The 18674-nt window shown below is 53.8% G+C and overlaps 1 protein-coding gene across 1 annotated transcript in view; it reads right to left on the bottom strand.

The window, feature by feature from the left end:
- LOC116954565 (fibronectin type III domain-containing protein 3B-like) overlaps positions 1–18674 on the bottom strand; it is a 188037-nt gene that overhangs the window by 165547 nt on the left and 3816 nt on the right.

The raw sequence follows: 18674 nt of genomic DNA, 5'->3' as shown, positions 1-18674 counted from the left end.
TCGCCACAGCCGCTCGGAAGCTAAATTTCCAATAGAGCACGGAGCTTAACACAAAGATGTCTCATGCCCGATTGATTGTTATTCTACATTTATATACATTACCTTTATTCTTTTCCAAAAATTGTATCCCTGGCTGTGCTATTGGCCTCGTGTCGTCATGAAGGGAAGAATCAATTCGAGATTTTCGCAGTGTGTCTGCGAATCAATTTGAGAATGACCCGTGGAACAAGATATTACGGAACTAATTCTGAGTTCCTATCCAAGTGATATATCTAAGTATCACTATAGATCACTTGGATATATAGATAGAAATGTTTGCTAAATCGCATAAATACTTTTTTTTGTAACTCTATTGACGTGCGGTCTTCGGTGACCGGGCTAAGACCGTGAAACTCGCCACACTCGAGAGCCCCCCACCCCCCCCGTTTTAAATCGCAGCAATTGGGGCGGCTGAAACCCAGACTGGAACCCAGGAAGGATATCAGAGTGCCAGCTCAGCACTCTGACCCCCCGGCCTGCCCGCCCCTCCTTCTCGCTTTTTTCCACGCCTCGTTTCTAACAAAAACGTTCCTCTCGAGCAACTCGCGGCCAAGAACCCGTCGGTGGCCGTTGAGAAAACCGACAGCGCTGGACACTGGGCGTGAGAAAGACCGGGCGGTCACGGCGAAGCACGGACACGCAAATGCCTGCCGCAGACGGCTTACGGTGGCCAACTGAACATAATTCTCCCGTGACATTTACTGTATTCTCCAGAATACAAGACGCATTCCGCATCCCCTCACCCACCCCACTACCCCCCCCCCCCCCACCACTCCTCCCCACCACCCCACAACGTAATTGCGAGGCGAAATTTTGAAGGGGGGGCGGCAGGTGGGGGGGAGTGCCTTGAATTCGAACGTAGGTTTCTGTGGCCGATACCATTGGCGATGCCGCTGCTGTATTGGAAGCGGTGCAACAAGCACAACCAACAACAAAATACCTCAACTCGTTGTCTCAATAACGCTGCGGCCTTAAAAGAAAAGACAAAACAGGCAACGTGTCGGCCAATGGCTCCTTCTTCAGATTTAGTTTTTGCTTTAGGCCACGGGCACCACCGGTGACGAGGAAATGTTAACTACCTCGCATGGTATGCTGGAGGTCGCGGGTTCCATCCCAAACCTGACTCCTGCTGAATATTTGGAGTTTGGGTCTCTCTCTCGCATCATCATGATGGTGGCTAGGAGATGTTAACTACCTCGCCTGGTACGCAGGAGGTCACGGGTTCGATCTCTCTCTCTCTCTCCCTGTGGTTGCGTGGATTTTTCCTCCGGGTCCTCCCGTTTTTACCTCCACATTTACAACCATCGGTTTCAAGTATTTTACTGCACTCAATGTCCACGTGATGAGCCACTTCGTTGAGCTATTATTTGTGGCCAGGTCGCTTTTTTACGCAGCTCAGTGGGCCTTGCCTGGTGCCTCTCATAATATGGTTGCGGTGTGCGCGTGCCCCATCAGATCTGTACATCTTTATTGATTTGTTGACACTGGGCACAGGTGTGGGGGGTGCGTCTTACTTCCGGAGCTTCTTATAATGCAGAGAAGACGGTATTTTTTCCCCCTCTACTTGTTACTCAATAAATCGTTACAGCGACTCTAAACGGAGGATGACCTCGTTAAAAGATATGACCTCTGATATAGCAATTTAGTTCACGGTATTTTTTTACTGCCGTCGAAAAATGTCTGCCATGAAACTTAAAAGTCTCGGAGTGATCATCGTGTTGACACGCTCAGTTGTATAATATTAAACGGAAATTGTAATGATTATTTACAAAAAAAAATTCCAATCGTCTGCTGGATGAAGGCCTCCCCATGCCATGCCAGTAATTTGGGTTGTTTGATCATACGTCACCACGCTGGTGAGTGGAAGATTGTTGCCCAATAACCAGTTTACGTATCACCCACCATTGATCTTTGCCGTGGTCAGGAATCGAACTCAGGTCTCCCAGCACCATGCACGGACAACTGTGCCACCACTCCACCCTCTGTATACGAATAAATAGTAGAAGAGATCACGGGTGTTTCAATGCATACAAGACAAAGATCCCCCGGTGTAGCCTTAACAGACTTTTGGGTCAAGTGCTGTTAGCGGCACAGCAACACGAGGGGTGGGGATGCCAGCACCACGCACGCCCGGCCACCATCGTCTCCCTCGGGGCTTTGTTGGAGGCCGAAGCCTCTTCCCCGAGTCGACCTAGGGGAGGTCCGGTACCCAGTTGAGACAATCGTCACCGGAGTTGGCCCCGAGCGGGGAATCCAACTCGGGCGCGAGGCTTCATGTCGCAACGCGCGCCCCGACCACCCAACGCTACCGCTCCCCGCGGCGTCTAACAGATGCGGAATGAAGCGTCGCTCGCCCGTGCCGCGAGGGCCGCCCCACGGTCGGGCACAATGCGGATCTCCCGTCGAGGCAGGCAGCGGCGCTACTGAGCCACCCCCCCTCCCCGCGAGTCAGGGCAGGCCGGCGGGGCCGGCGCACAACGACGAGCGATCCGGGTAGAAGGCGCGATGAGGAATGGGGCCGTCCGGGGCACGGCCTCGAGCGGGCGAACGATCGGGATGCACACGCGGACACGGACGGGGTGAGAGAGAGACAGAGAGAGACAGAGAGAGACAGAGAGAGACAGAGACAGAGAGAGACAGAGAGAGAGAGACAGAGAGAGAGAGACAGAGATAGATAGATGGGCACACGGGCAAACTCGCGGACAGGTGAACGGACGACGAGCAGAGAGAAGGGATGTACTCACGGATGAGCAGACGGATGGACAGATGGACGAATAGACAGATGTACGGAACTAGTGAACTGATGAACGAACAGACAGAAAACAGACAGGCAGATGAACAGAGGGTCAGACTGATAAATGAGCAGACGGACAGACTGTAAAATTTGACACCACACAGATATAAGCGGACCACTCGCACAGACACCGGCACAATGCCGCTGCTCTCATCCACCGGGCAGCAGCAGCAACAACAGCAGCAGCATCAACAGCATGAACAGCAGCAACAGCAACAACAGCAGCAACAGCAACAACAGCAGCAACAGCATGAACAGCAGCAACAGCAGCAACAGCAACAACAGCAACAGCAACAACAGCAGTAACAGCAGCAACAGCAGCAACAGCAACAACAGCATGAACAGCAGCAACAGCAGCAACAGCAACAACAGCAACAACAGCAACAGCAACAACAGCATGAACAGCAGCAACAGCAGCAACAGCAACAACAGCAACAACAGCAACAACAGCATGAACAGCAGCAACAGCAGCAACAGCAACAACAGCAACAACAGCAACAACAGCATGAACAGCAGCAGCATCAACAGCATCAACAGCATCAACAGCAGCAACAGCAGCAACAGCATCAACAGCAGCAACAGCAACAGCAGCAACAGCAGCAACAGCATGAACAGCAGCAACAGCAACAACAGCAGCAACAGCATGAACAGCAGCAACAGCAGCAACAGCAACAGCATCAACAGCAACAACAGCAACAACAGCATGAACAGCAGCAACAGCAGCAACAGCATGAACAGCATCAACAGCAACAACAGCAACAACAGCATCAACAGCAGCAACAGCAACAACAGCAGCAACAGCAACAACAGCATGAACAGCAGCAACAGCAGCAACAGCAACAGCAGCAACAGCAGCAACAGCAGTAACAGCAGTAACAGCAGCAGCATCAACAGCAGCAACAGCAGCAACAGCAGCAGCATCAGCAGCATCAACAGCATCAACAGCAGCAACAGCAACAACAGCATGAACAGCAGCAACAGCAGCAACAGCAACAGCAGCAACAGCAGCAACAGCAGTAACAGCAGCAGCATCAACAGCAGCAACAGCAGCAACAGCAGCAGCATCAACAGCAGCAACAGCATGAACAGCAGTAACAGCAGCAACAGCAGCAGCATCAACAGCAGCAACAGCATGAACAGCAGTAACAGCAGCAACAGCAGCAGCATCAACAGCATGAACAGCAGCAACAGCAACAACAGCAGCAGCATCAACAGCATCAACAGCAGCAACAGCATGAACAGCAGTAACAGCAGCAACAGCAGCAGCATCAACAGCTACCTTGCTTGACGGCAACATCTCATCCCCACCCCGTACTTCACACAGAGCCAGACAGGACAGCCTGGCGAGAATTCAGACGTGTTTGGGAACAGGTCAAGGAAACTTGTGACCTTTACTAAAACAACTTCTTTCCAACTCCTCTTCGGGGGCCCGCTCTGTCTACGAATGTTCCGTTGCGAAGACGACGCAGCAATGCGGTCGGACCGGCTGGCCGGGTGCTAAAAGCGCTGCCGCTGCTACCGGCACCGCCGCCGTTGCTGTTACCGCAGCAGTGCCACGGTCGGAGACACGGAAACCAACTCCACTCCACTCTCTCGCCCGGCGAGGGAATTCCCGACGCACGGCTACACGGGGACAGCACCCCCCCCCCTCAAAGATGAGCTTCCCCAGCCACCATCCCACAAATCGCACTCGGTGGTACGCGGTTAGCGGCGGAATTCGGCAAGCGCCCAGGTGTGGCGGCAGTGGCGGCGCCCAGGTGCCGAGACGGCGCCGCGCGTCGGGAACACGCGGATCCGCCCGCGAAGTGCCGCGGCACCGGCGAGTGTCTTCACGCAGCCACGACGACGACCCTCCCCCGGGAGTGGTGGGGGGGGGTGGCGTGGTGGCAAGTCGGGGCAACAGCTCCAATCGTCGCCATCATCGTCGTCAATCATCGTCGTCAGCAGCCACGATCGAGCAATCGTTGAAGACCCCCCCCTTCACCGAGACGCCGCCAGCCCTCGTCGCAGACAATGGCGGCACGAGCCGTCCGGCCCCCGCTTCATCGCTCCACATCCATGGGAGGGTGGGGGGTATGAGATGTTGGGCATGTACTGAATCTCCCTCCTTTGGCTGCCACTCACCAGGTCGCTGGTCTCGACCACCGGTGGATCATCACGTCCGCATCTCAATACCAGAAGCATGTGGACACGCCATTCGGCCAACTTGGACCGTAACGCTGGGGCACAATGACCCCCCCCCTTCCACCCCCTCCCCTCCCAGCTCTTTTCGGATGACGTCACGTGACCTTTCACGTCCACCGTGAATCAGACTGCGCACGCACATTTTTTTTACCGCAGTATTAACCGGGGCGGCTTGCCGGATTCCAACCAGGAACCTGTGCTGGCATGTGGTGAACACGCGAACCGCTGGGTCCGTGCGACTGCCACCGTCCACAGCGACAAGGGGCCCTTCCGTTCCCATCGGTAATGAACCCTTCCAACGGGTTCCGCCACACCGTGCCACCACCTTGTTTCTTGGGTACATTTTTTTTATTTCCTTCCACCAACCTGGGGTTGCAACGCGAATGGGCAACAGAAGAATGGGCACGAGGACAGATATTCGAATCGTTATTTTACAATTGATTGCTTATATTTTTAAAACGCGCGTGACCCGACGCCGCTGGGATCGCATCAGCGCTTCTCTCGGGCCTGCCCCGCTCACTCTTGACAACGAGAGACGGAGAGGGACGCCGTCGACAAGCCCGGCCGCTCGTGACGGCACGGCCGCCGAGAACGGCGTCTCGCCAGCCGCCGGTTTGGCCGCACGCAAGAGCCACGCGCGTTGGGGGTGGAACGTTGGCAAACGCCGGTAACCGAGTTTAATATCCAGGCCCAGGGCGCGTGACGTCCGAACCGGTGGTCCAGGGCCCTCCATTCGCCCGACCGCGACCGTGCAAAGCGGTTAAGTGTGAACGAGGTAGGTGCCACTTAGAACCTGGGTTCGAGTCCGGATTTCAGCTGCCCGTGATTAGAGAGGCTTCTCAGGTACAGGGGAGTTGATGGTCTCAGACAGGTCACGGAGTGGGATGCGTGAAAAACCCATCACGCTAAAAAAAAAATGTGCGTAATGCAGCTAAGAGGCACAGTGGATTTTCTTTGGGATCAGATTGCAGCGTTAGTAAAATGTTGTGTTGTGCACCCTCCTCCACCCGACAAGTCCAATTAATGACAAGCGTGCCAATTTGTTACCGCTTCGGCAACACTGGCATTGAAGTCGGAGAACGATCCACGCTGGATTTAACCGTTCGTTTTCAATCGTTGAATGTGTTGGTTCACCACACAACAACTTTATTAACCAGCTGCGTTCGGGTCGAGGGGAGCGTACGACACAGAATTTTACTCGCGTGGCGATCCGACCACAAAAAAAGACACACGCATTACAGACCGTAACGTTGGTCGAAAAATTCCTAAACGCTTTAAATTTAATTTGGGTAAACTCCGCAAATTCGTGCACTGCTTTGACTTCCTGGCAATGAAATCCCTTGGCAGGTCACGCGTGAAAGTTGTTGCCCCCACACGCGGAAAGCGAGTCCCCATCGAAGCGACTTCACAAGTGGTTGTATCATTGGGGGGGGGGGGGGGGAGTGTTAAAAAAATACTTTTTTATTGCGTGCAGGGACAGATATACGAGGGAGATATATTATCCACCTTAGAACGTGATGTACGCTTCAAAAATAAACCGCGCTTCACTTTCAACATCATCTACAACTGCACACATGTGCAGCTTAAAATCTTGAGCCCCCCCCCCCCGACTCCCACGAAATATTTACCCAGTCCCAATCAATCCCAGTCCGCCATCCAAAAAAGTCGAAAACTTGGACACACGGGGAACCGTAGCGGTGTGGAAACATTGTGTTCTACACGCCGCGTCCCCGCGTGACAGCTTCTCAACTCGTTCCACCAGCCGCAGATTCCGCAGATTCATCCGCCCAGCTCGCAAAGCCTGGAGGTTTTCCTGGACCATCGGACACAGTCGACCTACGAGCGAGTCAAACATTTGTATTACTAACAATAATAATCATGCCTCAATTTAATTTGTGGGTCAGGTCACCCAAAACGATCTGGCCAAATGTGTGTCGTAAGACCCTCCCCACCAAACCGACGTGCACAAAGGAATTAAGGCGGCCAGCGGTGCACCAAGGCGTGTAAACGCTCCAACCACTATAGTTTCAGCTCATTCGACAGGTGGAGCTGAAGAACGATGCCCTACCACCAACTTTAGCAGCAATGACATCACGCGCGACGTTTCGCTTGAAATCGCGTGCCAAGCATCTTCCGAACGAAATCCAGGAGTCAGAAACGGACTTCCATCCTGACGTGGCAGGGCACCCAAATAAATTACGAATCGTAATATTGGCTACAAAAAAAACATACGTGTTGAATTAACACTTCTATATTATTCAGGAGGGGTGCCTCGCTGAGCCTTGAAACGAATATTCAGGAGGGTGCTGCTGATGCTGCTGTTTTCGCTGCATTCGCCGTGCCACTAGCGAGGAGTTTGGGCCTCGTAGGAGGAAATCAGGGAACCCGGAGAAAATCCAGCACCACGCGGTACGAGGGGATGGCACTCGCAGCTCCACACAGACGCGTTGCCGCTATCACGCGCGCTTCCCCTCCCACCTCACAGCCCGAGCGGTATTTCCCCAAGTAATTTTAATCTGGGTATCGCCAATCTTTCAGCGGTGCCACGGTAGAGATCCCGGGGTCACCGGGGTCACCGTCGCCGCCACGACCGCCACCATCCGAGCAACCAGCAAGACATCGCCGCGCCGCGGAGCAGAGCCACGAGCATCTGCGCGCAATATCCCATATAAATAAATAAGTCCAACATCAGTGGCCGCGGCCATGTGGCACCAATGAAGGCCACTCGGCCTTGTTTCCACGCGCGGCGCACAATAAGCGGCGCGCATCACAAAAATGACGTCGTCGCTCCGTCTCATTCCCCCCCCCCCCGGTCGCTTAACGCTCACGTCTGTCAGGGCTGAGGCCGAGTCTCTTGCGTGTGGCGAGAGAGGGGGTCCAGCGGAGGGCGGGGGAGGTCTTACGCGCCCCCCTCCCCAACATCGGCTACTACAAAGCCGACGCAAACATCTGAAAGCGTTTAACTGTCGGCGGCGTCCCGAGAGCGGCCTTCAGAAACCAAAACCGGGGGGGGCCCTCTCCACGCCCCCCCCCCCACCACTGACCCCCGTGTTGGTAAAGCGGTGGTGGCGCGGCCGCCCCCGTTCCCAGCGCTGCCCCGGAGAGCGACAATTGCACGCGAGTCTATTTATCCACGCGCGCGAGTTTGTTGGTTTTTCGCGAGCGAGCCGCGATGGCGCGTTTACAGGGCGGCCGCGGGTGTCCGTGCCCCCATGGGTGCGTGGACACCACGGCCCCCCCCCCACCCCCCGGAGGTGTTTATTAGTGGGGGGGGGGGGGAGGGGGAAGCTTCGTTTCTCATCGAATGGCTTCCGGGTCGCCACTTGACTAGTGGCACGTGATTAACAGCCTCAGTCCATAGCGGGAAGTATACAGGATGTGGTGTGCCGGGTGCAGGTATATTGGGCGCCACGGTGGCGAGATGTTAACTACCTCGCCCGGTATACGGGAGGTCGTGGGTTTGATCTCGACCCGGAGGCCTGTATATTTGGAGTTTGCGTGTTCTCCCCGTGGTCGCGTGGATTTTTAGAATCATGCGCTGAAGATTATCTGGCCACTTTAAATTTCCACTTGATAAGCCACTTCGTTGAGCTCACGTTTGTGGCCAGGTCACTTCTCAATGGCTATGTAGCTCATCGGGTGTTACCTGGTAGAATGAATAAAAAAGTTAGTAGTAAAAATGGATTGCAGGTCTCAAACAGTTTGGTTCGCCTATTTCATAAAATTTCATAAAATTTCATAAAATAGGCGAACCAAACCATTTGGGGTGCAGGAAGCAAGTTATAAAATGAGCTTAACACGTAACAAGCAGCAGTGGCGGGTCAATGAGCAACAACCCCGATTTCGAAAACCCGTCAAAAGGTGGCTCAACTGGTTGCAGTTACAAATTGAACAGAGCCGGGGCTTTATCTGCGACCTTTAAGATAAAGGGAAACAACCCAGCAACAGCAACATGAACAAGAAGCCAGGCGCAGAGCGGGAAGCCAGCGGGTAAACCTGGGGGGCTGCTGGGCCCAGGCAGGGTCACGCAGGTGAGCGCGAGAATACCTGGCACGCTGCGCGGTTCACAGCTCCCAGGCCTCGGCTCACGGAGATCAAATCACAAAACGGGAGACCGGGTCCACACGCACCGAACGCGCGTGTATGTACGTCGCACGTGTGTGTGTGTATGTACGTCGCACGTGCGTGTGTGTATATGTACGTCGCACGTGTGTGTATGCACGCCGCGCGCTTGTGTGTGCACGTCGCACGCGTGTGTGTATGTACGTCGCACGTGCGTGTGTGCACGCCGCGCGCGTGTGTGTACGTGTACGTACGTCGCGCGTGCGTGTGTGTGTGTGTGCACGTCGGGCGCGTGTGTGTACGTGTATGTACGTCGCACGTGCGTGTGTGCACGCCGCGCGCGTGTGTGTGTGTGTGTATGTGTATGTACGTCGCGCGTGCGTGTGTGTATGTACGTCCCGCATGTGTGTACGTCGACCGTGATGGGTGCCAAAGTGTCGAGATGTTAACTACGCTGCCTGTCATGCAGGAGGTTGTGGGTTCCATCTTAAACCCGACGCCCGCTGCATATTTGGAGTTTGCGTCTCTCTCTCTCTCTCTCTCCCCGTGGTCGAGTGAATTTTTCTCCAGCACCTACGGGTTTTTTCCCTCCACGTTTAGAATCAGCATCGCGCGTTTAGAGTGTTTGGCTGCAATAAATTTCCACGCTATAAGCCGCTTCGTTGAGAGCTATCATTTGTGATGGCCAGGTCGCTTCTGAATAAGAGCTACGTAGCTCAGTGGGCCCTTGGCCTGGCAAAACACAAAATAAAAACGGTTTTCGTTTTCTCGTTTAAAACCGTGCGGCTACCGCTTCGGCTGCGTCCAGCCCGGCGCGCACGCGACCCCGCACGAGCCGAGGGAGCGACGTTTCGGGAGGAGGTGGCGCGAGAGGAGAGCGGCGCGCGACCGACAGAGTAGCGTCGCGGGGGAGGGCAGCGACAAAAATTTAAACCTGGAGCGGACAATTCCGCCGCCAGCGAGGAACGGGCGGCAACATCCGTCGGCTCCGGCGGCGAGGCTTACGGAGCAGGTCGCGGTTGGGTGGGTGGGTGGGTGGGTGGTGAGTGGGTGGGTGGTGGGTGGGCGGCGGGTGGGCAGAAGAGGGGGACAGGGTGGGGTGGCCGCGGTGAAACTCGCGAGCGGCCGTCTGAAATGCGCAGCGGTGCTAAAGCTCTCGCTGCGCTCTCGCCAGAGGGAAAAAACCAGAAGCCGATCGTCTTCCTGCGAGCGACGAGCGCTCCCCCCCCCCGCCCTGGCGCAATAGAAATTCCAGCCGATTATCACCCAAAGAGGCCCCCCGTAACGGGCTCAAAGTAGCGGGGGCTACGTCAAGGCAGACGAAGAAGCCCGCCCAAGATTTTCAGACGTCCGTCTGGCGAGGTGACCGACCGCGGTGGTTCGTGCTGCCAAGTTGAAAAAAAAAATGACAAGTTTCGTCGTTTCTTTTTTGTATCCACAGTACACACGAACGTTCCGATTAGCGTAGGTCACGTGAGATTCGTTTAGCTTGAGGCCGGGCGTTTAAACAAAACGCGCACTCACAAACGCGCACTCGATCGATCGCCGAGCCGGGTTTGTGTAGAGACGCAAACATGTTTGTCAAATACTTCCCGCCCACACACCGCTCTCTACGCCACACACATGCACACACACATGCAACAACAACAACCGCCATTCGCCACTAAGTGGCGGTGACGTCACCACGACGCTTGTGCCAGGCCATGTGCACCTTGAGGGCACGTGAAGTGTCCAACGCCCGCTGGCAGGAGGTCACGGGGCAGACCCAAGTGCCACGGGTCGACTGACTAAGATGACTGAGATGACTGGCTGATGCACCACCTGTGCCCCCTACTGTGCCAACCTGCTGTGCTTTAGCCACCCGGCGCTCCGCTCGTTGTTGTGAGCGTCGCTCCTCCGTCCTCCGTTGTTGTTGGAGGGCGACTGCCTCCAACTGCCCAGTAGCGTCCTTCACGAGCCTCCTCCAGAGGCCGATCTTGACACCGCTGGTACCAGTCATCGAAAAGTCCACCCAGCTCCACGTCCTCCTGTACCACATCACTCCATCTCTTCTCTAACCCGTGCCACGCCCGTTTAGCCCCCTCGATCCGACCGAACAAAAGCTGTTTCGGCATGCGGTGACTGGGCATGCGGGCTACATGACCCAGCCAACGCAGCCTTGCCTGCCGGAAGTGCTCACCGATGGGACCTTGCCCAGATCTTTCAAGGATTTGTGAGCTCCTCACACAATCCAGCCTGGTTAAACCCAGGATGGATCGTAGGCAAGCTAGCCTAAATGTTTCTAACCGGCGAAGATGTTCCATTAGGGGGGTCCACGTTTCGCAAGCGTAGAGAAGGGAGGGAATGACCGTGGCCGAGAAGACCTGAAGCTTAGTGCGGAGCGACAGACCATTTAGCTTCCACACAGTGTTAAGCAACCGATGAAAAGATATTGCCGCTCGACTGATTCGGAGTGAGACCTCTGCTGTTAAACTGGAGCTGATCATAAGCACACTGCCCAGGTTTGGGAAACTCTCCACTCTCTCCACAACTGCCCCATCACCGATTGGGTGTTGTGGGGGTGGAGTGTCCGATGGTACAAAATATCCAGGCAGGTGCTTAGTTTTGGTGGGGCTGATGGTAAGGCCCCATCTCTTAGTGGCACGCTCCAGTCTCAGCAGCAGCGTCTCCAACTCCTCCTCTGAATGAGCAGCTATTACCAAATCATCGGCATACATAACGTGGTTGAGCAATAGGGAGCCATCCCTTGACCGCACCCGGGCATCGATCAGCCTCCCATTATATCTGTACCAAATGGAGATTCCCCCGGTACAGCTATTGAAGGCTTCACGAACTACGTGGTCAAAATAGATGTTAAATAATGTGGGAGCCAGAGGACATCCCTGTCATACCCCAAGGTGTACAGGGAATGGCTCTGACTCCCGGCCACATAGTTTTACCCGGGCCCGCTCACCATCATGAAGGTCCTTAATAATCGTGAGCAGAGGGTCAGGGACTCCAAAAGCACGAAGGAACATGCACACAACCAACTTTTCATCATTTAAATCACTGCTCTTTACATCACACGTGGGACACAAAAGACAAAGGTCTCCCGTGTAGCCTGTAACAGACTGTTGGGCCAAGTGCTGTTAGCGAGCACCCTTATAGCCCGGCACGGCACACGAGGGGGTGGGTGGCCAACACCACGTCCGGCCACACCAGACACTCAATTGAGGGGAGGCACAAGACCAGTTCAGGTAATCGTCACTGGTGTTGGCCATGGGTAGGAATCTAACTCGGGTTTCCAGGTTTGTAGTGCAGTATGCCGACTACTGCACTACCATGCGCACACACGTGCACACACGTGCACACACACGCCATATCTGTATATTAATTTGAACCAACGCTCTTGACACCACACATAACGTGTTGACCAATCATCAGGTGTGTGAAGCACGTAACTACACTTTGCATTTAAGCAGAAAATATTTTCTTTTGAAACAATGTAAAACAATGGAACGACAGACCATGGCAGATTGTGCTTACAAAAGTCATCATAATATGTTATACTCTATTTATTTTTAAGAGGGTTCTGCTACATTGCAACAAGGCCGTAGTCATGGAGTCAACATTGGGGGGGACCAAATCTTCTAGGGGGTCTGGGGGTCCCCCTCCAGAACAAAAATCTAAATTTGAAAACGAATTTCCTGCCTAAAATATAAAAAGAAAATTCACTAACCCATGGGATGGACTTTTTATTTATTTTTTACAATAATGTCTAATAGTGTATTGTATTTATTACATTGTTCTGTTTTTTTTTACCTTTTCTTGTTTCATTGTACGTAATGGCAGAGATTAGGGATTAATAAAGTACAACCAGAACCACAATCATATAAAGAGAAATCTATTTTATAGCAACATATTGGGGGGGGACATTTTGAGCATGTTTGAATATGGGGGGGGGGGGGGATGTGTCCCCCCCCCCCAATATATATTATAATTACGGCCTTGCATTGCAATATATGGCCAATTCCAAAAATGAGCGTTTGGCTTCTTCTGATTTTGAGAGTCTATGGGTCTCTATGCGAGTCTATGGGTGTCTATACGAGTCTATGGCTCTCCATACGAGTCTATGGGTCTCTATGTGAATCTATGGGTCTCTACGCGTGCGAGCGTCAGGGCTAGTGTCAGGGCTAGCGTCAGGGCTAGGTCAGGGCTAGCGTCAGGGCTAGTGTCAGGGCTAGTGTCAGGGCTAGCGTCAGGGCTAACGTCAGGGCTAGTGTCAGGGCTAGCGTCAGGGCTAACGTCAGGGCTAGGTCAGGGCTAGGTCAGGGCTAGGTCAGGGCTAGCGTCAGGGTTAGCGTCAGGGCTAGCGTCAGGGCTAGGTCAGGGCTAGTGTCAGGGCTAGTGTCAGGGCTAGCGTCAGGGCTAACGTCAGGGCTAGTGTCAGGGCTAGCGTCAGGGCTAACGTCAGGGCTAGCGTCAGGGCTAGCGTCAGGGATAGTGTCAGGGCTAGTGTCAGGGCTAGGTCAGGGCTAGGTCAGGGCTAGGTCAGGGTTAGGTCAGGGCTAGTGTCAGGGCTAGGTCAGGGCTAGTGTCAGGGCTAGTGTCAGGGCTAGTGTCAGGGCTAGGTCAGGGCTAGTGTCAGGGCTAGTGTCAGGGCTAGTGTCAGGGCTAGCGTCAGGGCTAGGTCAGGGCTAGCGTCAGGGTTAGGTCAGGGCTAGTGTCAGGGCTAGGTCAGGGCTAGTGTCAGGGCTAGTGTCAGGGCTAGTGTCAGGGATAGCGTGTCAGAGTCGCGAGTGTCAGGGCTTCCTTCAGCAAAGCCCTCCCCCCCTCAACGTGCCCACCCCCCCTCAACGTGCCCCCCCCCCTCAACGTGCCCACCCCCCCTCAACGTGCCCACCCCCCCCCCCAACGTGCCCACCCCCCCTCCACGCTTCCACGATCGATGATTAAAAAGTGCTGATTACGGTGGTGTATTCAGCACGACTATGACAATGATTATCAGGCAATCATTTAATAGACAAAGTTGGTGGTGGCAGTGATGATGACCATCTCGGGCAAACAAGAGATGAGGGCCCGAGGCCATGCTGCTGCTCATCATCTCATCCGACGAGACTCCTCACCACTCCAACTCAATTCAGAAACTCAACTTGCCCCCCCCCCTCCTTCTCTTTTGCCTCCTCCCCCAGTGCCAAATCAGCCAGCTATCCAGCTATCGGATCCAGCTAATTGGAACCCCCGCGATCGGAACCCCCGCGATCAGAACCCCCGCGATCGGAACCCCCGCTACACACAAAGGAAATCATCCCAGCCATGAAATGTCTCTGGGCGAGTCGCTGTCCCAACCCCCACTCCCCGACTTGGCGGAAAACGAAAAGAGGGCATCGGGTCCACTTGCTCCGACAGAACTCCCCCCCCCCCCCCCCCCTCAAGCCTCCACCAGCAATGCCGCCACCGCCTCACGTCGGGGTTCGAGGCAGCAGAGTTTCTCTTTTATGGGAGGGCGGGGGGAGAGGGTCAGGGCGGTCCACGGAGGGGCACAGCTGTCGGTCCGTTCGCTGGGCTCCGTCCGAGCGCAACACAAACGGAGGCTTTGATGCCCCCCTTCTGCTTCTGCTGCTGCCACGAGAGAAGCCATCGCAGCCACGGCAGCGGCAGTCGCACACAACATCCGGAGTCTGGTGTCCGTCTTACCGCTGGCCATCGTGTTATTGTGAAGATGCCTCGCTTCGCTTGTTTACCTAGGAAAGCCTCCCCCGAGTCTCGAAAGCTCTTTATTTCAAGAGGGTCTTGCTAATGTTCCACGCAGTGTGGTGGTGGTGGGGGGGGGGACGTTGACGCTGTTGCCACGTGCTTCCCAACTAAGCGACAAGAAACAAGTTTTCAGATTTGGGACCGTGAGAGCGACACCGTCATGTGGTGATGCTGCTACGACTGTGAGTAGCAGTAGCAGCAGCAGCAGCGGTATAAACTTTGGTCCTTTCGGTAAAGTCACATAGGTAAAAAAAATAAAAATAATATTATCACGACGTTTCGATCGCAACACTACCGAAAGAACCAAAGAGTATGGATTCCGGCAGTCACGAAAGCTTCAAATCAAGACCGTAAGTTTAAAGTTAACGCATCACGCCGTGTGTCGTCACGATGACGAGCCAGCAGAGCCGGGAGGAGGCGGATGCACAACGAGACTCTTATGGTCACTACATCGCATTTTTTGTTCGAACGCTAACAATGAGGGTGGTGACGATGGCGACGCCTGGTCGAGCGAGGCTCAGCACGGCGCTGAGATGCTGAGACGGCGACGAGTTCGGAGGAGGGGGGAGGGAGACAGAGAGACACAAAGTCAGAGAGAGACAGAGACACATAGAGAGAGTCAGAGAGAGACTGAGAGACACAAAGTCAGAGAGAGACAGAGAGACACAAAGTCAGAGAGAGAGACCCAGAGAGTACGAGAGTGACAGAGAGACACAAAGTCAGAGAGACAGAGAGACACATGGAAAGAGAGAGACAGAGACACAGAGTCAGAGAGAGACAGAGAGACACAAAGTCAGAGAGAGACAGAGAGACACAAAGTCAGAGAGAGAGAGAGAGACCCAGAGAGTACGAGAGTGACAGAGAGACACAAAGTCAGAGAGACACAGAGACAGACAGAGACACAAGGAGAGAGAGAGACAGAGACACCGAGTCAGAGAGAGACAGAGACACAAAGTCAGAGAGGGACACAGAGAGAGTCAGAGAGAGACAGAGACACATGGAGAGAGTCAGAGAGAGACAGAGACACAGAGTCAGAGAGAGACAGAGACACAGAGACACATAGAGAGAGTCAGAGAGAGACAGAGACACAGTCATAGAGACAGAGACACATGGAGAGAGTCGGAGAGAGACAGAGACACATGGAGAGAGTCAGAGAGAGACAGAGACACAGAGTCAGAGAGACAGAGACCCAGAGAGTACGAGAGTGACAGAGAGAGAGACACAGAGTCAGAGAGAGACAGAGAGACAGTCAGAGAGAGTCACAGAGAGAGACAGAGATACACAGAGTCAGAGAGAGACAGAGACACTGAGTCAGAGAGAGACACAGAGAGAGTCAGAGAGAGAAAGAGACACATGGAGAGAGTCAGAGAGAGACAGAGACATATGGAGAGAGTCAGAGAGAGACAGAGACACAGAGTCAGAGAGAGACAGAGACCCAGAGAGTACGAGAGTGACAGAGAGAGAGACAGAGTCAGAGAGAGTCAGAGAGAGACAGAGACACATAGAGAGAGTCAGAGAGAGTCACAGAGAGAGACAGAGTCAGAGAGAGTCACAGAGAGAGACAGAGACACTGAGTCAGAGAGACAGAGAGAGACAGAGACACATGGAGAGCGTTAGAGAGAGACAGAGACACATAGAGAGAGTCAGAGAGAGACAGAGACACAGAGTCAGAGAGACAGAGACCCAGAGAGTACGAGAGTGACAGAGAGAGAGACACAGAGTCAGAGATAGACAGAGAGACACAGAGAGACAGAGTCAGAGAGAGACAGAGTCAGAGAGAGTCACAGAAAGAGACAGAGAGAGACAGAGACACATAGAGAGAGTCAGAGAGAGACAGAGTCAGAGAGAGTCAGAGAGACAGAGAGAGACAGAGAGAGAGTCAGAGAGAGTCAGAGAGAGACAGAGACACAGAGTCAGAGAGAGACACAGAGAGAGACAGAGAGAGAGAGACACACACAGAGTAAGAGAGAGACACAGAGAGAGACAGAGACACAGAGTCAGAGAAAGTCAGGGAGAGACAGAGACACATTGTCTCTCTTTGACTCTCTCTGACTGAGACAGAGTAAGAGAGAGACACACAGAGTCAGAGAGAGAGTCAGAGAGACAGAGAGAGTCAGAGAGACAGAGAGAGACAGAGAGAGTCAGAGAGACACAGAGAGAGACAGACACACAGAGTCAGAGAGAGACACACAGAGTCAGAGAGAGAGTCAGAGAGACAGAGAGTGAGACAGAGAGAGAGTCAGAGAGAGACAGAGTGATACAGAGAGGATTCGTGCGGGCCAGCAAACACCGCACCGCTTATCGCTCTCGCACCGCCATCCCTGTTCGCACTTCTCATAACTCATCGCGGGGGGGGGGGGAGGAACGGCGTCGGAACGAGATCCCTTTTAAGAAGAGACTCGAGTTTCACAAAGAGCTCCCACGCTCATCGCTCACATGAAAGCGAACGCGCGCACACAAAGACAAAGCTCCCTCCACCCCCCGGTATAGCCTGCACAGACTGCCGGGGAAAGTGTGCTGTTAACGAGCGCCTATTTGTTAGGGGCCTTTGTCTCACCTTAGTGCCAACACCACGTCAGGCTGTGTGGTGTGGTGTGCGTGGGGAGCGGTAGTGTAGTGGGTGATGTGCGTGGGGAGCGGTAGTGTAGTGGGTGGTGTGCGTGGGGAGCGGTAGTGTAGTGGGGTTAGCGCTACGCTGCGCTTCGAACCCGGCGACCCGAGTTCGATTCCCGCTCACGGCCAAAACACCAGTGACCATTATCTGAACCGGTCCTGGGCCTCTCCTAGGTCGACTCGGCCTCAAATGAGTAAATACTGCCACTCGGGAGACAGAGGCGGCCGGGCGTGGTGTTGGCCACCCACCCCATCATGTGCCATGCTGGTCGTCACAGGTGCTCTCTAACAGCACTTGCTCCGCCCGACAGTTCGTTAAAGGCTATACTGGGGGAACTTTGTCTCTGTTTTTTTGGGGGGCGCTGTCGTGTAGTGGTTAGCCGCTGGGTTAGGAATCAGGAGTTCGATTCACGCTCATGGCCAACATCAGTGGCGAATTATTCCAAACAGCTCGTGGGTAAACCTCCCACCAGGTCAACCGACGGAGTTATCTATTGCCACGTGGGTAGGACACACACTCTCAATATATTATCTATGAATTATAATATTGAATCGGCGCCCACTTGACATCGGCGAGGCATGTGTATAGAGCAATCGTCGTGGATGCATGCGGCGCACACACACAGACACACTCGGCGTGTGGTGTATAAAAAGAGGCGGAATTTGGGAAACGACCCGTCGGGGTGGTGGTGGTAGAAGCCAGCACAGAGGCGAAATTCTCGAAGTTTCTTGGCTCCACACGATTGGACCCCCCCCCTCCTACCACCACCATGACTTTCTGATTAATGATGTCATTGTTTTAAAGCTTTCGTGACTGCAGTAATTCATATTCTTAGCTCTTTCGGTAAAGTCACGTTGAAGGGAAACAATAAAATAACAATATATATAAAACAAGAAAAATTCTCATGACGTTTCGACCATAACGCAAACGGTCATCATGAGGTGTGTCATCATCAGGTGTGAAAAACCAACGTTGGTTTTTCACACCTGATGATGACCATTTGCGTTATGGTCGAAACGTCGTGAGAATTTTTTGTTTTATATATATTTTGTTATTTTATTGTTTCCCTTCAACGTGACTTTACGGAAAGAGCTAAGAATAATGATGTCATTGTTACTGCACTCCAGCAACCTTTCCCAGAAAACGCATTAACGTTTACAGCCCTTTTTCAATCCACTGCTGGATGGATTTCAGAGCGCAGCGCGCTACCCGCTGCGCCCCCGCTCCAGCTCACGTTCATTCAAG

Source organism: Petromyzon marinus, chromosome 55 (assembly GCF_048934315.1).
Source record: "Petromyzon marinus isolate PM22_M1 ecotype Great Lakes invasive population chromosome 55, UKy_Petmar_22M1.pri1.0, whole genome shotgun sequence".
In the NCBI taxonomy this organism is placed as follows: Eukaryota; Metazoa; Chordata; class Hyperoartia; order Petromyzontiformes; family Petromyzontidae; genus Petromyzon; species Petromyzon marinus.
Note: the sequence above shows the minus strand (reverse complement) of the source record. Positions and strands in the feature narration are given on the sequence as shown.